Source organism: Balaenoptera acutorostrata, chromosome 19 (assembly GCF_949987535.1).
Source record: "Balaenoptera acutorostrata chromosome 19, mBalAcu1.1, whole genome shotgun sequence".
NCBI classification, from domain to species: domain Eukaryota; kingdom Metazoa; phylum Chordata; class Mammalia; order Artiodactyla; family Balaenopteridae; genus Balaenoptera; species Balaenoptera acutorostrata.
This window is the reverse complement of record NC_080082.1, coordinates 27,526,732-27,551,195: the sequence shown is the minus strand read 5'-3', so window position 1 is coordinate 27,551,195 and position 24,464 is coordinate 27,526,732. Positions and strand designations below refer to the sequence as shown.

Below are 24,464 nucleotides of genomic sequence, written 5' to 3'. Positions count from 1 at the left end.
GGATACTGAATATAGTTCCCTGTGCTGTACAGTAGGACCTCGTTGTTTACATTCTATATATAATCGTTGGCCTCTGTTAATCCTAAACTCCCAGTCCATCCCCTCCACCCCACCTTTCACATACACTCTTTGAAAAACATGAATGGAATTGTGGTATACATCTTTGTTTGCAACTTGTGTTTTTTTACTGAAGAGTATGCTAATCATTTTAGCTTTCAGACCAGTGCATGTAAATTTACTTTATTCTTTTAAATGACTATGTAATAAGGAAAGAGGATTTGGGTAGGTAGTGTCTAGGGTTAAGAATTGGACTCCTTTTGATGTTCTTTAAGATGTAGAAGTGAATGTTGGAAGTATTTTTAATTAACTTTGGTCACTGGGGTGTGTTTCTTTGAATGTCACATCAAGCTGAGATGGGCACTGGGAACCCAAAGATTTATTCAGGTTACCTGAGAAAGATCCTCAAGACAGTGGGGTAGAGGATAGATTCATGGAAAATAACGTTTAGACTAGAAAGGAAAAAGGGAGTAAGCACAGAATATCTCCATGGAAAGAGAAGAAGAAAAAATGCATCCAGCAAGAGAGGCTAAAAGTTAGTGTTGAAAGACAAGAGAAGTACCAAGGAAGAATTCTATCCTGAAATGCAAGGGAGAAAAAAATACCAGGAAGAATGGAGTGGCAGATAGTATGCTGCAGAGAAGCCAAACCAGGTAAGATCAGCAAAGGGTCCATTGGATCTAGGAGGTTGTGGAGAAGTTCAGTGACATGGAGGGAGCAGAAGCCAGAGAGCCAGCCTGTAAGAGGTGTAGAAGTGAGTATGGAGCAAAAGGTGGGCACAGCAAGGATAATACTATGCTTTAAAGAAATTTCACTCAAGATGAAAGGAGAGCAATGACTAAGATGAAGTCACACGAGGCTATGGGGATAATTTTGAACTCATATCATTGTTATATAGAGAGATGAAAAAAATCAAAGTTCAGAGAATCCTCTTCAATTTTATAAAACAAACTCTGTCAAGTTAATGAGGCTTACATAAGTGAGTCAGACCCCGTTAAAGCATATGTCACTTGGCTGTTATAGGTACCCAGCCATGACTCAGGAATGCTGACACAGAGCCACGTGGCATCATATATTACTAAGCATTGCCTGTGCATTGTCAAACAGTGATTTAAAAGTTTACATAGTGGTGTGCAGCTGGCAGACCAGCCCAGAACTATTGAAGTTACATTTCCTTTTGTGGAAACTTTGGTAATCTGTATTCTATTAAAAAATGCCTTGAGATTATGAAAGCTAAGCCATAAATACTGAAAAGTTGCAACTTTCTTCATATTTAAGCCTCTTTAGGGAAAAAAATGACTCAGAAATGTATTGATTCAATTCCATAGACACTTTTTTCTGACTCAAGTAATTAGTCTTTAAAAAAAAATAGATGGCAGTGTGGTATAGTGGTTAAGATCGCAGGCAATGGAACCCAATGAACTTGAGTTTGAATTCCAGGTCAGCCTCTGGAGAGCTGAGAGATCTTGAGCAAATTCCTAATTTGTAAAATGAGAACAATTATAGTTCCTACACAGAGAGTGGTTTTGCAGGTCAAATAAGGCCATGCACATGCAGTATTTGCACAGTGTACGGCACCTAGTAGGTGCTCAGTAAGCATGAGCTGACATTCAGTTCTCTGGGACCAGCAGGTAGACACTGGTACACAGAGAAGTGTAGGCACAAAGGGCTGAAGGCAATAAGGACTGTGTGACTCGGCTGGCAGAGGAGAGAGTATTGGGAGGAAACCAACAGGGAATGAGGTAGGTAGGGTGGGAGCAAGGTATATGGATCTTATGTTGGGAAAGACAATAAAGCAAGACTCCATAGTATTGATATTTTACACACACACGCACACACACACACACCACATGTTACCATAGGTGTCTTTCCGTGCTTTGCTAAACCTATGACAGAGGTATTATCTGAGCTACTCCACTTCTCAGTATTAAGTGACAGAAACCCAACTTCAGGTGGCTTAAGTCAAAATTGGAAGGTACCTGCTCATGTCAATGAGAGCTGAAGGGGGTGCCTCTGGCATAGCTAGATCCAATGCCTGAAAGAGGACCCAGTCTCACTCGCCCCATCTCTCTGCTCACCTGTCTCTGCGGGCTGCCAGGTTAGCTAGGTGCTCCCCGCCAGGTGGCCAGAGTTACCTTCACAGCATCCCCTACCCAAAGAGCATGCTCCTGATCCCAGGATGGGTCTGGTTTGGTCACATACCCATCTCTTTACCGCATCACTATTGAGAATAGGAGGGAGGGAGGTGTTGATATTCTGACTGGCCAGCCTGAGTTCCATGACCACCCAGGTCAACTTGGCAGAAACCACATGGACTGAGAGTGGGGAAGGGCAGTTTCCTAAGGGCAAATCAACAGTGAACAGATTCTGAGCCAGCAAAAACAACTCACGTCCTCCATCGCCTCTGTCTCAGAGGTTGAAAATACTTTTAAATGTTTTCAATTTATAGAAAATTAAGGGTCTGAATAAATTCTTGTGCATATTTTTTTCAAGGCTCCAATCCTCTGCAGCAGAGTTTTTCAAGCTTGTCACTACTCACATTTTGAGACAGACAATTCCTTGTTGTGGCTGACATCCTGGCCTCTACCCACTAGAAGCCAGTGGACCTACCTACTTTCTCCTTCCTATTCTGACAACCAGAGATGTCGCTAAAAGTTAGCAAATATCCCTTGGGAAGCAAAGTCGCCCCCTGTTGAGAATCATTGCTATAGCCTATGTGATTTCCCCGGGTTTATTTTTATTACATTCATGCAGATATAATCCAATTTTATCAAGTGGTTCTAACTACAGAAGGTTTCTCAGTGAGTACAACTGGCCTTTGGGGAGCTGGGGGAAAAATCCCGTCCAAGTAGCTTGAGTGAAAGGAGGGTATCGTAAGAATAGAGTCCTCACGTAATCCAAAGAAGGCTGAATCCGCAAGCCTCCAAGAAGGGGTCCCTCTCAGCCCCTCTCCCTCTTGCTTGGTTTCTCTGTTTCTCCACTCTGGTGTCCAGTGCAGACAGCAGCTGCGCTTTGTGTCAATTAGTGCAATAGTCAAGGGAAGAATCTGATTGGTCCAGCCCATGAGTCATGCTCTGTTTGGATCAGGGGTCTACCCATCCAATCAGCTGTATCCCGGGCTGGAGGGAAAGTAAGATCCTGTGCTTCAGAACCTGCATTTCCAACAACAGGGGCTGTGACAGGGAATTCTCCACCTATGGGACCTCGGTTTGAATGAGCAGGTGATGAAAGGGAGGAGAGGAAAAAGTACCAAGGTATAAGACATGGTTTGCCTAGCACTGACTCAGTTTTATTTTTTAATTTTTAAATTTACGAAAATGGTATCGTGGTAAAAAAATATATAACAAAATTTGCCATTTTAACCAGTTTAGGTGCACAGGGGCATTACATACATTCTGTATACAGTGTGTACCTTAAGTACATACTATGGCATTAAGTACATTCACATTGTTGTGCAACCATCACCACCATCCATCTCAAGAACACTTTCATCTTCCCCACTGGAACTCTGCACCCATTAAACAACACCCCTGCCCCCCATTTCCTGGCAGTCACCATTCTCCTTTCTGTCCCTAAATCTGACTACTCTAGGGACCACATATAAGTGGATCATACGGTATTTGTCCTTTTGTGACTGGCTTATTTCACTCCCCATAATGTCCTCTAGTTTCATCCATGTGGCAGCATGTGTCAGAATTCCCTTCCTTTTGAAGGCTGAATAATATTCCATTGTGTGGGTTGACCCCATTTTGTTTATCCATTTATTCGTCAGTGGACACTTGTGTTGCTTCCACCTTTTGGCTATTGAGGATGGGACTGGCTCAGTTGGGTTTGTTTTTATTTTTTTTAAGATTTTTTTTTGATGTGGACCATTTTTAAAGTCTTTATTGAATTTGTTACAATAAATTTTTATTTTTTGATTTTTTTGTCCACTAGGCATATGGGATCTTAGCTCCCGACCAAGGATCGAACCCTCACCCCCCCTGCATTGAAGGGTGAAGTCTTAACCACTGGACCGCCAGGGAAGTCCCTGTTTTTATTTTTAAGAAAGTCTAATATTTTAATCTTAAAATGGGGGACTAAACATTTCAAATTTGAATTTATATTTTAGCATTAAATTGAGATTGCCATGACAAAATCATCAAGATTATTCAGATCTGCTGCAGGGCACTGACCAAACATTCATTAAATTATGTATCTTACCTCTTTTTTTTTTACAGCTTTATTGAAGTATAAATGATAGACAAAAACTGTACATATCTGATGTATACATTTTGATGAGTGTGGATATATGCATACATCCATGATTCATCACCACTATAAAGAAATAAACATATCTACCACCTCCAGAAGTTCCCTTGTACCCCTTTGCTTTGTGTGTGTGTGTGTGTGCGTACGTGCGTGTGTGTTAAGAGCATTTAACATATTTATCCTCTTGAGGTTTAAGTGCAAAACACCATATTGTTAATTATAGGCACTATGTCATACAGTAGATCTCTAGAACATATTCATCTTGTATAGCTGTAACTTTATACCCATTGAACAATTCCCTATGCTCCCCTCCCCCATCCCCTGGCAACCACCATTCTATTTTCTACTTCTATAAGTTTGACTATTTTAGATACTTCATATAAGTGGAATCATGCAGTAGTTGTCCTTCTGTGACTGACTTATTTCATTAGCATAATGTCTTCCAGGTCCACGAATGTTGTTGCAAATGGTAGGATTTCCTTCTTTTCTTAAGGCTGAATGATATTCCATTGTATGTATACACCATATTTTCTTTGTCCATTCATCTGTTGATGGACGGTTGGGTTGTTTCCATATCTTGGCAATTGTAAATAATGCTTCAGTGAACATGGGGATGCAGATTATCTCTTCAACATCCTGATTTCAGTACTTTTGGATATGTACCCAGGAGTGGGATTTCTAGATCATATGTAGTTCTATTTTTAATTTTTTGAAGAACCTACATACATGCAATGGCTGCACCGTTTTGTATTCCCACCAACAGTGTACATGGTTTCCAGTTTCTCCACATCCTTGCCAACACTTGTTATCTTTGTTTTTCTGATAATAGCCATTCTAATAGGTGTGATGTGATATCTCATTTGTGGTTTTCATTTGCATTTCCCTGATGTTTAGCAATGTTGAGCACCTTTTTTTTTTTTTTTTTTTTTGCTTTTGTTGCCCGAGTTTTGGGTGTCATATCCATGAAATTATTGCCAAGCCCAATGTCATGAAGCTTTTCCCTTATGTTTTCTTCAAAGAGTTTTATAGTTTTAAGTCTTTAATCTGGGATCAAGTCAGTTTTAACACTAAAAGTCCTGTGTCCCAAGAAACGCCTCTGTCCCGGACAAACCAGGATAGTTGATCACCCTAGACATGTCAGCTAGTGCACTAGAAGCCAGAACACCAGCACAAGCAGGCAAAGCCATTACCACCAGTGATGCATGATTTTGGTGTTCCAGGAAAGGTGGCCCTTCCTGCACAGGCTCTGAGGACTGAGCAGGTTAAAGAGAGGTGGCTCTCAGAGGTCCCCAGTGGAGTGCCCAGTCCCAGTGACAGAATCCGTGCCCAAAGGGGACACTGAAGATATCTCTCACATACTTGGGCTTTGCCTAAGCCTGGCCTTCCAAAGTGTATCAAAGATCTAACCCCTACAAGCATTAAAGATCATGAATTTTCGTAAATCTGAGATCCATTTCTTCCCTTGTGTTTTTGTGCATTATTTCTTAAACATGCTAGCTGCCAAAGTTATCACTTTTCTATATATATTTTTTCACACTGCATTGCTTGCAAGAAAACTGAATGCTCAGTTTCTGGCATTAAGCGTGTTTTTTGGTATCACTGTTAGTATAACCAGCAAGGCTTATGTTTTTCACGGTCTGTAATGTGGCTTGTTGTGTGGAAAGAACAGGAACAGTAGTTTTGGGGAGGTGTAATGTTCTATTTGCATTGGTTTCCCAACTGCTAAGCACTGACAGATTTGAGCATCTTTCAGGTCTGAAATATTTTAGATCTTTGATTGGAGATGGGGGAGGGAAAGAGATTTTTAAAAAAATAAGTTCTTGATCTGTTCAACATGGAATCAAGTTATACTTTTTGTACTTTAAATCTCACATTTTAAATTTCAACTGTGTGATACTGTCTTTTGTCTACTGCTAGAGTGGGATGCAGGACTTTTAAAGTGTATTTTTATAGGCGCTTCAGTTAATTTTTCTATTTTTTGTTAAATAAAATTCTTTATCCCTAAGAAGAGGTTTCATCAACAGATATTAGGGAAACATGATCATCTGTCAGCGAGTTAAAAGAACTCAGTAATGATGACATGATATTGATCGTGTTCAACTAAATAAACTGGGTCTGTTTCTAAAGGTCCAACAGCCCCAAGTAAATAGCTTTACCACAAGGGATCAGAATTGGGGGGGCATTTCCCGATCCAGCAGGAGTGTGGGCCTTCTTTATCTTCAGCACGCAACATGTTAATACATAAGAACATCTATGTGGCTGGGTCTGAGCGTTGATTTTAAATTTTAAATTATGTGTAATGATATTTCAGAAGATAAAAGCCTCCCCTGGGACTGAGCTATGGTGGCTTGGAGTGGAGTCACGGCTGTCTACACAGCCAGCAGCAGAATGTTGGCAAATGGTGCCCTGTTGGTACATGGGGTGCAGTGACACCCTTCCCCACCCTGGATTTATAAGTTAGGAGGCACAGGTGGCCTTCCAAAGGGGGTGCAGGTTGCTGGCACTTGCCAAGCATCCATTTCCCCTCCTCCCAGTAAAAGTCCTGATTTTCCTCACTAAAAGGGGCATAGGATATTTATAGTATATAAAGTGATGGTTTATAAGTGCTCATCTTTACTTTCCTTAAAAAAATATTTATTCAAATTTCACATTTGCTTTGTTTTTAAATTTCTTGGGGTTTTTAATGTGAAAGTATACATTCACAGGTTTAAAATATCAAACCATGCAAAAGGTTATACGATGGAAAGTAAGTCTCCCTCCTCCTTCCTTCAGTCTCCTAGTTCTCCTTCCGAGAGGAAACCAGTTATCATTTTCATTAATATGCATATTTTATTAATATGCAAAGACAAACATATCTATAAATATAGTCCTACTTTTTATAAAAATAGTATCATGCTACATACATTGTTCTGCATCTTGCTTTTTTAATTAAACTTTTTAAGATAATTGTAGGTTCACATGCAATTACAAGAAATAATACAGAGAAAAGTGGCAGAATACACTTTCTTCTCAAGTGCACATGGAACATTCTCCAGGATAGATCACATCTTGGGTCAAAAATCAAGCCTCGGAAAATTTAAGAAAATTGAAATCATATCAAGCATCTTTTCTGACCACAACGCTATGAGACTGGAAATCAATTACAGGAAAAAAACCTGTAAAAAACACAAATATATGGAGGCTAAACAGTGCACTCCTAAATAACCAAGAGATCACTGAAGAAATCAAAGAAGAAATAAAAAAATACATAGAAACAAATGACAATGAAAACATGATGACCCAAAACCTATGGGACGCAGCAAAAGCAGTTCTAAGTGGGAAGTTTATAGCAATACAATCTCACCTCAAGAAACAAGAAAAGTCTCAAATAAACAATCTAACCCTACACTTAAAACAACTAGAGAATGAAGAACAAAGAAAACCCTAAGTCAGTAGAAGGAAAGAAATCATAAAGATCAGAGCAGAAATAAATGAAATAGAAACAAAGAAAACAATAGCAAAGATCAATAAAACTAAAAGCTTGTTCTTTGAGAAGATAAACAAAATTGATAAACCCTTAACCAGACTCATCAAGAAAAAAAAGGAGAGGACGCAATCAATAAAATTAGAAATGAAAATGGAGAAATCACAACTGACACTGCAGAAATACAAAGAATTATAAGAGACTACTACAAACAACTATATGCCAATAAAATGGACAACCACGAAGAAATGGACAAATTCTTGGAAATGTACTATTTTCCAAGACTGAACCAGGAGGAATTAGAAAATATAAACAGACCTATCACAAGTAATGAAATTGAAACCGTAATTAAAAATCTTCCAACAAACAAAAGTCCAGGACCAGATGGCTTCACAGGCAAATTCTATCAAACATTTAGAGAAGAGCTAACACCGATCTTTCTCAAACTCTTCCAAAAAATTGCAGAGGGAGAAACACTCCCAAATTCATTCTACGAAGCCACCATCACCCTGATACCAAAACCAGAAAAAGATATCACAAAAAAAGAAAATTATGGACCAATATCACTGATGAACAGAGATGCAAAAATGCTGAACAAAATACTAGCAAACAGAATCCAACAGCACATTAAAAGGATCATACACCATGATCAAGTGGGATTTATCCCAGGGATGCAAGGATTCTTCAATATACGCAAATCAATCAATGTGATACACCACATTAACAAATTAAGGAATAAAAACCATATGATCATCTCAATAGATGCACAAAAAGCTTTTGACAAACTTCAACACTGATTTACGATAAAAACTCTCCAGAAAATGGGCATAGAGGGAACCTACCTCAACATAATAAAGGCCATATATGACAAACCCACAGCAAGCATCATACTCAATGGTGAAAAACTGAAAGCATTTCCACTAAGATCAGGAACAAGACAAGGATGTCCACTCTCACCACTCTTATTCAACATAGTTTTGGAAGTCCTAGCCACAGCAATCAGAGAAGAAAAAGAAATAAAAGGAATACAAACTGGAAAAGAAGAAGTAAAACTGTCACTGTTTGCCGACGACATGATACTATACATAGAAAATCCTAAAGAGGCCACCAGAAAACTGCTAGAACTAATCAATGAATTTGGTAAGGTTGCAGGATACAAAATTCATGCACAGAAATCTCTGGCATTCCTATACACCAACATTGAAAAATCAGAAAGAGAAATTAAGGAAACACACCCACTTACCACTGCAGCACAAAGAATAAAATACCTAGGAATAAACCTGCCTAAGGAGGTGAAAGACTTGTACTCAGAAAACTATAAAACACTAATGAAAGAAATCGAAGATGACATAAACAGGTGGAGAAATATACCATGTTCTTGGATTGGAAGAATCAATATTTTGAAAATGACTATACTACCCAAAGCAATCTACAGATTCAATGCAATCCTTATCAAACTACCAATGGCATTCTTCACAGAATTAGAACAAAAAATTTTACAATTCATATGGAAACACAAAAGACCCCGAATAGCCAAAGCAATTTTGAGAAAGAAAAACAGAGTTGGAGGAATCAGGCTCCCTGACTTCAAACTATACCACAAAGCTACAGTAATCAAGACAGTACGGTACTGGCACAAAAACAGAAATATAGATCAATGGTACAGGATAGAATGCCCAGAGATAAACCCATGCACATAAGGGCATCTAATTTATGACAAAGGAGGCAAGAAAATACAATGGAGAAAAGACAGCCTCTTCAATAAGTGGTTCTGGGAAAACTGGACAGCTACATGTAAAAGAATGAAATTAGAACACTTCCTAACACCATACACAAAAATAAACACAAAATGGATTAAAGACCTAAATGTAAGCCCAGACACTATAAAACTTAGAGGAAAACATAGGCAGAACACTCTATGACATAAATCACAGCAAGATCTTTTTTGACCCACCTCCTAGAGAAATGGAAATAAAAACAAAAATAAACAAATGGGACCTAATGAAACTTAAAAGCTTTTGAACAGCAAAGGAAACCATAAACAAGACGAAAAGACAATCCTCAGAATGGGAGAAAATATTTGCAAATGAAGCAACTGACAAAGGATTAATCTCCAAAATTTACAAGCAGCTCATGCAGCTCCATATCAAAAAATCAAACAACCCAGTCCAAAAATGGGCAGAAGATCTAAATAGACATTTCTCCAAAGAAGATATACAGATTGCCAACAAACACATGAAAGGATGCTCAACATCACTAATCATTAGAGAAATGCAAATCAAAACTACAGTGGGGTATCACCTCACACTAGTCAGAATGGCCATCATCAAAAAATCTACAAACAATAAATGCTGGAGAGGGTGTGGAGAAAAGGGAACCCTCTTGCACTGTTGGTGGGAAAGTAAATTGATACAACCACTATGGAAAACAGTATGGAGGTTCCTTAAAAAGCTAAAAATAGAACTACCATACGACCCAGCAATCCCACTACTGGGCATATACCCTGAGAAAACCATAATTCAAAAAGAGTCATGTACCACAATGTTCATTGCAGCTCTATTTACAATAGCCAGGACATGGAAACAACCTAAGTGTCCATCGACAGATGAATGGATAAAGAAGATGTGGCACATATATACGATGGAATATTACTCAGCCATAAAAGGAAACGAAATTGAGTTATTTGTAGTGAGGTGGATGGAGTTAGAGTCTGTCATACAGAGTGAAGTAAGTCAGAAAGAGAAAAACAAATACCATATGCTAATGCATATATATGGAATCTAAAAAAAAAAAAAAAACCTAGGGGCAGGACAGGAATAAAGATGCAGACATGGAGAGTGGACTTGAGGACACGGGAAGGGGGAGGAGTGGGCTGGGATGAGGTGAGAGAGTGGCATGGACATATATACACTACCAAATGTAAGATAGATAGCTAGTGGGAAGCAGCCGCATAGCACAGGGAGATCAGCTTGGTGCTTTGTGACCACCTAGAGGGGTGGGGTGGGGAGGGTGGGAGGGAGACACAAGAGGGAGGGGATATGGGAATACGTGTATACGTATGGCTGATTCACTTTGTTATACAGCAGAAGCTAACACACCATTGTAGAGCAATTATACTCCAATTAAGATGTTGGAAAAAAAAAGATGTTAAAAAAAAAAGAATGTAACTTTCTGATCATAAGATTTTCAAGTGAAGATCTTTTCCCTCTTTTTCATGTTTATTTTAAAGGGTGAACAAATTGGTGTCAAAATCACGAGATTCTGCAATTTGTTTAGCATCAGTGACAGATGTTTGATAAACATAATCGCAGGTTTTCCTCAAACAATTTAATTCCTTTGATGCTGTCAAGAGCATTATGCACATTGAATTTGATGCAGGCATCATTTGGCTTGTATCATTAATTTTACTTAATCTATCACCTAAAATTAATACTGAGTAAATCAGATTTAAAGTTGATATTTTCAGATGTGTACCTTTGACTTGCATTCTTTATCAATTATCTTCATCAATAAAATCAACAGTTTTTTTAAAAAAGAATATAACTCGGATGTCAGATCAGATCAGTAATATGAATCAGCCTCTTTTCTTTTTTTAAAAAAATATATTTATCTATTTATTTTTGGCTGTGTTGGGTCTCCATTGCTGTGCACAGGCTTTCTCTAGTTGCAGCGAGCGGGGGCTACTCTTCGATGCGGTGCGAGGGCTTCTCATTGCGGTGGCTTCTCTTGTTGCGGAGCATGGGCTCTACGTGCACGGGCTTCAGTAGTTGCAGCACGTGGGCTCAGTAGTTGTGGCTCATGGGCTCTAGAGCTCAGGCTCAGTAGTTGTGGCACACTGGCTTAGTTGCTCTGCAGCATGTGGGATCTTCCTGGACCAGGGCTGGAACCTGTGTCCCCTGCATTGGCAGGCAGATTCTCAACCACTGCGCCCCCAGGGAAGTCCAGCCTCCTTCTTTTTAATGGCTTTGTAGTGTTCCATCGTAAAATGGCCTTGTTTTACCAGCATCCGATTGATAGGCCTTTAGTTGATTCTAATCTTTTGCTATGAGGAACAATGCTTCAGTGAATGTCCTTGTATGTATCTTTTCACACATGTGTAGGATATTATAGAAAAATTCTAGAAGTAGAATTACTACATAAAAAATATGTTCACTTTATATTTTGATAGTAGCTGAATTGCCCTCCAAAGAGGTCAAACCAATATATAGTCCTGTCTAACACAGTGTCTTCTCAATTTTTTAAAATCTTTGCCAATCTGATAGGTGAAAAAAAGGGTATCTTTTGTTACAGCTGCTGAATTTTAAGATGAGGAGTTTAACCTTTGCTTAAAATGAAATCAAATTTATAAAACTAAAAAGTGACTCTCTAAAAATTAGAACAGTATTACATTATCTTTTCATATATCAAAGTTAGATAATATCACTATTTTTTATTCAATCCGGGTCTCCAGGCTGTATTTTGAAAACAATATAGGGGGACTTCCCTGGTGGCGCAGTGGTTAAGAATCCGCCTGCCAGTGCAGGGGACACGGGTTCAAGCCATGATCCGGGAAGATCTCACATGCCATGGAACAACTAAGCCCATGCGCCACAACTACTGAGCCTGCGCTCCAGAACCCGTGAGCCACAACTACTGAGCCCACGTGCCACAACTACTGAAGCCCATGCACCTAGAGCCTGTGCTCCGCAACAAGAGAAGCCACCACAGTGAGAAACCCACGCACCGCAACGAAGAGTAGCCGCCGCTCACAGCAACTGGAGAAAGCCCACGTGCAGCAACGAAGACCCAATGCAGTCAAAAATAAATAAATAAATAAATTTATTAAAAATAAATAAATAAATAAGAACAGTATAGGGCTCATGACACATTTCTTTCACGTATATTGAGGGAGATTTAGTTGAGGCACTTTAGCAAACAGTCACCAAATACTGGTTTATGTCAGTGAATAAAACTACTGCCTTCAAGGAGCTTGTGGTCTAGCAGAGGAGTCCAAAGAATTTCACTGTAATACAGTATTAGTATAACTGTCTAGAGTGGATACTACTGTATAGGACAGATGGAAAAAAGGAATTTAGCTGAATCTGGAGGTTAGAGAAGGCTTTGTGGAGGAGAGAACTTCTGAGCTGAGAAGTAAAGGAGGAGTAGAGACTAGCCAGGCGAAGACAGGTGGAAAAGGCGGTGCAAGCAGAGGGAACAGCACGGCAGAGACATTGAGGCATGAGTGAACTTGAAGAGTGAGGAGCATACCAGAAACCCAGCATTTCTAGAGAGACAGGCAGAGGACACAGGAAATTGCTCAAAGTGAACACACCCTTGTAATCAGCACCCAGATCAAGAAAGAGAATGTTACCAACATCCTGGGCCCTTGTGTCCCCTTCCAGTCACTACACCTCCAAGGGTAACTATCCTGACTTCTATTGCTGTAGATTTGTGTTATCTTTATTAAAATGTTAGAATCAATCTTTATGAAAGCAATGGAATCATATATTGTGCACTCTTTGGTGTCTGTCTTCTTTTACTTAGCACGTTTGTGTGATTTGTCCACAGTATCACGTGTGGTTGTGGTTTGTTCATTCTTGTGGGTGTATAGCATTCCAGTTTATGAATGTATATTTATCTACTCATTCTGCTGTTGATGTATATTTGGGTAGTTTTCAGTTTGAGACCTCTATCAATAGAGTTTGTACATATCTTTTGATGAACATGAATATGGATTTCTTTTGGGAGAGGCGTTGCTGAATCATAGGGTAGATATACGTGGGCTTTAGTAGATACTGCCAACAGTGTTCCAAAATGGTTGTACCATTTATGCTTCCACCAGTGGTCTATGAAGGAATTCCACTTGCTTCACAGTCTTGCCAACACTTTCTGTCCTTTTCATTTTAGCCATTCCAGTGGGTGGTATTGCATTTTGGTTCTGATTTGCATTTCCTTGATGACTAATGAAGTTGGGAATGTTTTCATAATTTTCCCTGATCTTTTTTTCCCCTCAACTTTTTATTACAAAAATTTTCACATTCAGAAAAGTTAAAAGAATTGTATAATGGACTCTCACATACCTAGTACCTAGATTCAAACAACTGTAACCTTTTACTCTATTTACTTTATGTGCGCATGTGTGTGTGAGATCGTTTTGCTGATCCATTGTAAAGTAAGTTGTGATCACAATGACACTTGCTCTATAATTACTTCAGGAAGTATCTCCTAGAAATAGACATTTTTTCTGTACAACCATAATACTATGTTCATATCTAACAAAATTTACAAGAATTTCCTGAAAAATATTATCTACTAGTCTGAGCTCTACCCACCACCAGAGCCTCCCATCAAGCCTCTTAGATAGCCTCAACCACCAGAGGGCAGACAACAGAAGTAAGAAAAACTACAATCCTGCAGCCTGTGGTCCAAAAACCACAGTTACAGAAAGACAGAGAAGATGAAAAGGCAGAGGGCTATGTACCAGATGAAGGAACAAGAAAAAACCCCAGAAAAACAACTAAATGAAGTGGAGATAGGCAACCTTCCAGAAAAAGAATTCAGAATAATGATAGTGAAGATGATCCAGGACCTCGGAATAAGAATGGAGGCAAAGATTGAGAAGATGCAAGAAATGATTAACAAAGACCTAGAAGAATTAAAGAACAAACAAACAGAGATGACCAATACAATAACTGAAATGAAAACTACACTAGAAGGAATCAATAGCAGAATAACTGAGGCAGAAGAACGGATAAGTGACCTGGAAGACAGAATGGTGGAATTCACTGCTGCAGAACAGACTAAAGAAAAAAGAATGAAAAGAAATGAAGACAGCCTAAGAGACCTCTGGGACAACATGAAACGCAACAACATTCGCATTATAGGGGTCCCAGAAGGAGAAGAGAGAGAGAAAGGACCAGAGAAAATATTTGAAGAGATTATAGTCGAAAACTTCCCTAACATGGGAAAGGAAATAGCCACCCAAGTCCAGGAAGCGCAGAGAGTCCCATACAGAATAAACCCAAGGAGAAACACGCCGAGACACATAGTAATCAAAGTGGCAAAAATTAAAGACAAAGAAAAATTACTGAAAGCAGCAAGGGAAAAACGACAAATAACATACAAGGGAACTCCCATAAGGTTAACAGCTGATTTCTCAGCAGAAACTCTGCAAGCCAGAAGGGAGTGGCATGATATACTTAAAGTGATGAAAGGGAAGAACCTACAACCAAGATTACTCTACCCGGCAAGGATCTCATTCAGATTCGATGGAGAAATCAAAAGCTTTACAGACAAGCAAAAGCTAAGAGAATTCAGCACCACCAAACCAGCTCTACAACAAATGCTAAAGGAACTTCTCTAAGTGGGAAACACAAGAGAAGAAAAGGACCTACAAAAACAAACCCAAAACAATTAAGAAAATGGTCATAGGAACATACATATCGATAATTACCTTAAATGTGAATGGATTAAATGCCCCAACCAAAAGACATAGACTGGCTGAATGGATACAAAAACAAGACCCATATATATGCTGTCTACAAGAGACCCACTTCAGACCTAGGGACACATACAGACTGAAAGTGAGGGGATGGAAAAAGATATTCCATGCAAATGGAAATCAAAAGAAAGCTGGAGTAGCTATACTCATATCAGATAAAATAGACTTTAAAATAAAGAATGTTACAAGAGACAAGGAAGGACACTACATAATGATCCAGGGATCAATCCAAGAAGAAGATATAACAATTATAAATATATATGCACCCAACATAGGAGCACCTCAATACATAAGGCAACTGCTAACAGCTCTAAAAGAGGAAATCGACAGTAACACAATAATAGTGGGGGACTTTAACACCTCACTTACACCAATGGACAGATCATCCAAAATGAAAATAAATAAGGAAACAGAAGCTTTAAATGACACAATAGACCAGATAGATTTAATTGATATATATAGGACATTCCATCCAAAAACGGCAGATTACACGTTCTTCTCAAGTGCGCACGGAACATTCTCCAGGATAGATCACATCTTGGGTCACAAATCAAGCCTCAGTAAATTTAAGAAAATTGAAATCATATCAAGCATCTTTTCTGACCACAACGCTATGAGATTAGAAATGAATTACAGGGGAAAAAACGTAAAAAAGACAAACACATGGAGGCTAAACAATACGTTACTAAATAACCAAGAGATCACTGAAGAAATCAAACAGGAAATAAAAAAATACCTAGAGACAAATGACAATGAAAACACGACGACCCAAAACCTATGGGATGCAGCAAAAGCGGTTCTAAGAGGGAAGTTTATAGCTATACAAGCCTACCTAAAGAAACAAGAAAAATCTCAAGTAAACAATCTAACCTTACACCTAAAGAAACTAGAGAAAGAAGAACAAACAAAACCCAAAGTTAGCAGAAGGAAAGAAATCATAAAGATCAGAGCAGAAATAAATGAAATAGAAACAAAGAAAACAATAGCAAAGATCAATAAAACTAAAAGTTGGTTCTTTGAGAAGATAAACAAAATTGATAAGCCATTAGCCAGACTCATCAAGAAAAAGAGGGAGAGGACTCAAATCAATAAAATCAGAAACGAAAAAGGAGAAGTTACAACAGACACCGCAGAAATACAAAACATCCTAAGAGACTACTACAAGCAACTTTATGCCAATAAAATGGACAACCTGGAAGAAATGGACAAATTCTTAGAAAGGTATAAACTTCCAAGACTGAATAAGGAAGAAACAGAAAATATCAACAGACCAATCACAAGTAATGAAATTGAAACTGTGATTAAAAATCTTCCAACAAACAAAAGTCCAGGACCAGATGGCTTCACAGGTGAATTCTATCAAACATTTAGAGAAGAGCTAACACCCATCCTTCTCAAACTCTTCCAAAAAATTGCAGAAGAAGGAACACTCCCAAACTCATTCTATGAGGCCACCATCACCCTGATACCAAAACCAGACAAAGACACTACAAAAAAAGAAAATTACAGACCAATATCACTGATGAATATAGATGCAAAAATCCTCAACAAAATACTAGCAAACAGAATCCAACAACACATTAAAAGGATCATACACCACGATCAAGTGGGATTTATCCCAGGGATGCAAGGATTCTTCAATATACGCAAATCAATCAATGTGATACACCATATTAACAAATTGAAGAATAAAAACCATATGATCATCTCAATAGATGCAGAAAAAGCTTTTGACAAAATTCAACACCCATTTATGATAAAAACTCTCCAGAAAGTGGGCATAGAGGGAAACTACCTCAACATAATAAAGGCCATATATGACAAACCCACAGCAAACATCATTCTCAATGGTGAAAAACTGAAAGCATTTCCTCTAAGATCAGGAACGAGACAAGGATGTCCACTCTCACCACTATTATTCAACATAGTTCTGGAAGTCCTAGCCACGGCAATCAGAGAAGAAAAAGAAATAAAAGGAATACAAATTGGAAAAGAAGAAGTAAAACTGTCACTGTTTGCGGATGACATGATACTATACATAGAGAATCCTAAAACTGCCACCAGAAAACTGCTAGAGCTAATTAATGAATATGGTAAAGTTGCAGGTTACAAAATTAATGCACAGAAATCTCTTGCATTCCTATACACTAATGATGAAAAATCTGAAAGAGAAATTATGGAAACACTCCCATTTACCATTGCAACAAAAAAAATAAAATACCTAGGAATAAACCTACCTAGGGAGACAAAAGACCTGTATGCAGAAAACTATAAGACACTGATGAAAGAAATTAAAGATGATACAAATAGATGGAGAGATATACCATGTTCTTGGATTGGAAGAATCAACATTGTGAAAATGAGTATACTACCCAAAGCAATCTACAGATTCAATGCAATCCCTATCAAATTACCAATGGCATTTTTTACGGAGCTAGAACAAATCATCTTAAAATTTGTATGGAGACACAAAAGACCCCGAATAGCCAAAGCAGTCTTGAGGCAAAAAAATGGAGCTGGAGGAATCAGACTCCCTGACTTCAGACTATACTACAAAGCTACAGTAATCAAGACAATATGGTACTGGCACAAAAACAGAAACATAGATCAATGGAACAAGATAGAAAGCCCAGAGATTAACCCATGCACCTATGGTCAACTAATCTATGACAAAGGAGGCAAAGATATACAATGGAGAAAAGACAGTCTCTTCAATAAGTGGTGCTGGGAAAACTGGACAGCTACATGTAAAAGAATGAAATTAGAATACTCCCTAACACCATACACAAAAATAAACTCAAAATGGATTAGAGACCTAAATATAAGACTGGACACTATAAAACTCTTAGAGGAAAACATAGGAAGAACACTCTTTGACATAAATCACAGCAAGATCTTTTTTGATCCACCTCCTAGAGTAATGGAAATAAAAACAAAAATAAACAAGTGGGACCTAATGAAACTACAAAGCTTTTGCACAGCAAAGGAAACCATAAACAAGACAAAAAGACAACCCTCAGAATGGGAGAAAATATTTGCAAATGAATCAACTGACAAAGGATTAATCTCCAAAATATATAAACAGCTCATTCAGCTCAATATCAAAGAAACAAACACCCCAATCCAAAAATGGGCAGAAGACCTAAATAGACATTTCTCCAAAGAAGACATACAGACGGCCACGAAGCACATGAAAAGATGCTCAACATCACTAATTATTAGAGAAATGCAAATCAAAACTACAATGAGGTATCACCTCACTCCTGTTAGAATGGGCATCATCAGAAAATCTACAAACAACAAATGCTGGAGAGGGTGTGGAGAAAAGGGAACCCTCTTGCACTGTTGGTGGGAATGTAAATTGATACAGCCACTATGGAGAACAATATGGAGGTTCCTTAAAAAACTAAAAATAGAATTACCATATGACCCAGCAATCCCACTACTGGGCATATACCCAGAGAAAACCATAATTCAAAAGGACACATGCACCCGAATGTTCATTGCAGCACTATTTACAATAGCCAGGTCATGGAAGCAACCTAAATGCCCATCAACAGACGAATGGATAAAGAAGTTGTGGTACATATATACAATGGAATATTACTCAGCCATAAAAAGGAACGAAATTGAGTCATTTGTTGAGACGTGGATGGATCTAGAGACTGTCATACAGAGTGAAGTAAGTCAGAAAGAGAAAAACAAATATCGTATATTAATGCATGTATGTGGAACCTAGAAAAATGGTACAGATGAGCCAGTTTGCAGGGCAGAAGTTGAGACACAGATGTAGAGAATGGACATATGGACACCAAGGGGGGAAAACTGCGGTGAGGTGGGGATGGTGGTGTGCTGAATTGGGCGATTGGGATTGACATGTATACACTGATGTGTATAAAACTGATGCCTAATAAGAACCTGCAGTATAAAAAAACAAACAAAACAACTAATACTAAACTTTCATTGGGTTATTTGTATGGAAATATGTTAATATAAATGTTTCAGACATTACATGAAATTTCTAAAAATGTTATATTTGTATTTGTATGGAAATATGTATGGAAATATGTTAATATAAATGTTTCAGACATTACATGAAATTTCTAAAAATCTTATATTTGTATTTGTATGGAAATATGTATGGAAATATGTTAATATAAATGTTTCAGACATTACAGGAAACTTCTAAAAATCTTATATGTTCTGGTATAAGGTTATAAGTAATGATCCTAGTTATTACTTTAAAATGTATATCTCAGAAATAACTAATTTTCTTGTCAACTGCATTATTATGAACTTTCATCAAATCTTTAACCATGGTCATTTTTAAGTCTTCTGTCATTTACAGACAGTTCTGGGTGTACTCTGATGATTTTGCAAGTATGTTCCTATAAAAGGGTTTCATCTTCAAGAAATTCATGGAAAAGACTCTGACAAGTACAGGTTTCTGGTAACTGACTGTACTGCTGAACTGAATGAATAAGCATTTTCAGAACTCTAATGAAAAACTGATGAACTCATAAAAGTGCTAACAAAAGATCAAGATGAAAAAAAAATTAATTACATGGGACTGAGTGAACTGATGAGGATGAGTATAATTTTTGTGACTTTCTGTCTGAATTAAAAAAAAAAAATCCCACAAGGACTCAGAGGCAAAGAATATACAAATCAATTTTCACTGCAAAGTAAAGGAGCTGTTACAGTGGAGGATTACTGGACTGAATGTCAATATTATGACATAGTATGAGTGTGTTTCATGTTTGGTAATTGCAATCATTGTTGCTTTTGTTGTGGTCATCCATGTACAATGCTTGGTGTCAGTCTATTTATCTCTTGTAAAAATAAAATACAGTGTGTGTGTGTGTGGAAAAAATAAAAAAAAAGAAAAAAAAAAAAAGAAAAAAAAAATATTATCTACTAGTCTGTGTTCAAGTCTCTCTACTTGTCCCCAAAGTATTTGTCATCTAGTTTTTTGAACCAGGAGCCAATCAAGGCTGACTTACTGTATTCGGGTGCCATAGCCCTTTAAACTGACACACCATCTTCCCCCACACCCGTGACACTGACTTTTTGAAGAGCCAAATTATGCCCTGGTTGTCTATATAAAGAACATTTTAACTTCAGTGGCTTAAAACAACTATCTTATATCTCACAATTTTGTGGACCACAAATTCAAGTGATTCTTTGTTTCACACGACATTGAAAAAAGTCAGTGGTGCTATTCAGTTGGCAGACGGACTGGCCGGGGCATCCAAGATGCCTTTGCTCTCATGTCTGACACCTTGGCTGTGATGGCTGAAAGGCTGGCTCAGCTAGGAATGCCCACCAGAGCATATGCGTGGAGCTTCTCTAGCATGGTGGCCTCAGAGTAGTCCGTTTTCTTATATAATGGCTCATGGCTCTGAGAAGGAATGTTTCGGTGAATAGGACTTGCATTCCTTTTCTGACCTAGCCTCAGAAGTCACACTGCATCCCTTCCATCATACCCTATTGTTTGAAGTAGTCACAAAGCCCACCCAGTTTCAGAGAATTTGAAGCTATGTTTTAAAAACTGCCATGGTCTGCCTTCTGGCCACAAATTACAGATCTTCCTCAATTGATGATGAGGGTACATCCTGATAAACCATCATAAAGTGAAAATATCACAAGTTTAAAATGCATTAAATACACCTAACCTACCCAACATCATAGCTTACCCTTGCCTGCCTTAAACATGCTCAGGACACTTACATTAGCCTACAGTTGGACAAAATGATCTAACACAAAGCCTATTTTATAACAAAGTGTTGAATGTCTCATGTAATTTACTGAATACTGTACTGAAAGTGAAAAACAGAGTGGTTGTCTGGGTACAGGGTGTTTGTAAGTGTATTGATTGTTTACCCTCATGATCACCTGGCTGACCAAGAGCTGCGGGCTTGCTGCCACTGGCCAGCATCACGAGAGAGTATTGTACCACATACCACCAGCCCAGGAGAAGATCAAAATTCGAAATTTGAAGTGTGGTTTCTATTGAATGCTTATCACTTTTGCACCATTGTAAAGTTGAAGAGTTGTAAGTAGAACCATCACAAGTTGAAGACCGTCTGCATTCGCCTTTCTCTCACATGCAAAATACACACACCATTTCCAAGAGTCCTCCAAAGTCTCATCCCATTATGACATCAGGATCAGGCTGATGTCTTTTTTTTTTATCTTGAGTTCCCTGTGAAGCTGCTATCAGACCACTCCCTTAGAAGTCTTAGAAGCATTACTGTCTAGCTGAGAGGAGCAATGAGGCAGGCCCTTGATTCTTAGAGAGATTTTTGCATACCCGAGAGGGTTATGAAGCATCATCTTAAGCCATTCTGAGGTCAGAAACTTCTGTCTTACAATCAACACACCAGATTCCCTGAGACAGTATTTTACTAGGGGCCCTCTTAGGAGGCTCCACGTTCTGATTTCTTCTACTTGTTTCTTCTTGGTGTCATTTAACGTTTTCTTAAACCCCCCTCACTCACTCCCACATTTCTTGTAGAGTTGAGTCAAGAGGCTTGATTGGAATCAGGTTAACTATTTTGGCAAGAATTCTTCATAGGTGATTCAACATACATTATACTGCCTGACATCTATAGACACATAATATCAAGTTTTCCCATCATTGATATGTTACGTTGGATCACTTCTTTTGGGTGGTGACCATCAGATACTTGCATTGTAAAAGTACATTTTCTTCTTTGTGGTTAGCATGTAATCTGTGGGGTGATACTATCAAAAATATGGAATGCTTCACAAGTTCACATCATCCTTGAGCCAGGGGCCATGCTAATTTTTCTGACATTCTTCCTGTTTTACTCTGTGCTATGGAAGCAAGCCCTGACCTGGCTCTCATGTATACAGATATCCCATCTCTTGCCCCAGCACCTCCTCCTGCTCTAGGTGTCTGTTGACTGAGCTTAGAATATCCCCAAACTGTTCTAGTTTCCTAGGTAGTAGGTTTTTTTTTTTTCTATCCATGTTTAAGCTGTGTTTTTCTTTGCTCCAGTTTTTCTGTCAATCTGATCCCATCTGCTTTCTATCTTACAGGAATTCATGAATAATCTGCTCTTCTGGTGGCACTCTTTATTGCTTTCCTGTGTTTTTATGAGTTTCATGTATAGACAAAAATACCTACAAAGAGACAGAAGGTGTCGTTTCAGGACATGTGAGGCAGGAAGTAGGAAGGGCGGTGTGTGTGGTTGTGTTCAATCAGACATCGCTAGCTAATCTCTGCTCTTGGGAAACCGTATTGTTGGGTAACAATGAGTAATTATCAGAGGCTGAAGACAGAAACCAGATTATTACAGACTGGATTGTGCCCCTCCCCCTAATTCATATATTGAAACCCTAACCTCCAACAGGACTATATTTGGAATGAGCGCCTTTAAAAAGGTAATTAAGGTAAAATGAGTTCCTAAGGGTGAGACCCTACTCCAATATGACTGGTGTCCTTATAAGAAAGAAATACCAGAGATGTGCACGCACAGAGGAAAGGCCATGTGACAACACAGCAAGAAGGCGCCATCTGCAACCAAGGAGAGAGGCCTCAGGAGAAACAAACCCTGCCGACACCTTGATCTTGGACTTTCAGCCTCCAGAACTGTGAGAACTTTTCTGTTGTTTAAGTCACCCAGTCTGCAGTATTTTGTTATGGTGGCCTTAGCAAACTAATACACAGATCATGGAAGACATGTATGACTTACCTAGGAGTTTAGAATTTATTCTGTAACCCATGGGGAGCCATTTGGGTTGTAAGCCGGGTAGTAATAAGATCAGATCTTTGGGGCAGAAAGGTCACTATGGGAATAGTGCAAGGGAACTTTGGAAGAAGGAGAGAGCAGAGGCAGAGAAAAACTGATCAGGAGGCATTTTGAGAGTACAGGTGAGAAGTGATGAGGGCTTGAACAAAGGCAATTTTATGGACAAAAGAATGAAAAAAAAGGTAGAATTAGCAGAACCTATTGAAAGGTTGGATATGGGGAGGTGAGAGAGGAAGTAATATTGAATTCTTCCCAGGGTCCTGAATTGGATAGTGATTGCAGTAGACATTTATTTGTTTTCTACCCAGCTTCTGCTTTCCTAAAAGCACCTAGGTTGTCACGCAGGAATTGGCTTCCAATCTCCCCTGTTGTGCAGCCCATGTGCTTTAGGGAAACTGACCCCATCCCAGCTTTCAAGGTGGGCCTTGAGTGACTTACACTAATTAGCTCATTCCATTGCTCTGGCTCTAGCTTTGGGTTCAGAAGTGAGCATGTGATCTAAACCTGTCAGTGAGCATGAATGTTAGAACTCTCTATTGGGACCGAATGATCTCCTTGTTTGGACAAGAATAAAGATGCTTGTAGACCTGACTTAATTGGCAAACATCTTGTGACCCCCAGGGGAATGAGCCATAACTGGACATGACTATGTGCAGAGCAAAGCAAAGATTAGATTCCTAGTGACAGCCTTGGGTGGCTGTTGCACTAACCAACCATGAAGCCTTGGACTCAAGTTTTGGAGTCTAGAATCCCTTGTCACTTAAGCTGGTTTGAGTTGGATTCTCCTGTTACTTGCCATATGAAGATACAGGTAATCAGGCAGATGGAGAAGCCATTAACCAGCAGATGCAAGGCAAAAGGAGGGACTGGTGTGAAAGGCAAGAAGTTTGGTTCTGAACTTCCATGATCCCACATCTTTGCTTGAAGTTGATCCTTGGGTCTGGGATGACCCCTCCTCGCATTCGTGGGCCTGCTGGAAAAGTCCTACTCACTCTCAAAGGCACCCTTCTGATGCCCCTTCCTCTGTAAAGACTTTGTAAACCCCTCTGCTGTCCAGGTCAGAATTCCCCACTCCTTCTGAACTTCCACAACATTTTGGACATGGCTCTGTCATAGCTTTTATCACCTCATATTACTATTTCCTTCACTGGGCACCAATCTCCTCAACAGCCCAGAACATGTTATATTGTTCTACGCATTCACATCAGCAGCCCCAGGGTGTCTAATAGGTGTCTGAACATCTTTTTTTTTTTTTGGCCACACCATGTAGCATGTGGGATCTTAGTTCCCTGACCAGGGATCGAACCCGTGCCTCCTGCAGTGGAAGCACGGAGTCTTAACCCCTGGACGGCCAGGGAAGTCTAAGGCATCTGAATAACTTGATAAATAAGCGACAGCTTGTTCTTCCCCCATATTCTCCTCAAACTAATGGATT

The 24,464-nt window shown here is 38.9% G+C and overlaps 1 non-coding gene across 1 annotated transcript; it reads right to left on the bottom strand.

The window, feature by feature from the left end:
* Positions 1-22,003: 22,003 nt before the first annotated feature.
* Positions 22,004-22,105, bottom strand: LOC114236034 (U6 spliceosomal RNA). The gene has a single exon (XR_003622076.1). It is a non-coding gene; the product is annotated as a U6 spliceosomal RNA (small nuclear RNA).
* Between the last annotated feature and the right edge of the window lie 2,359 nt (positions 22,106-24,464).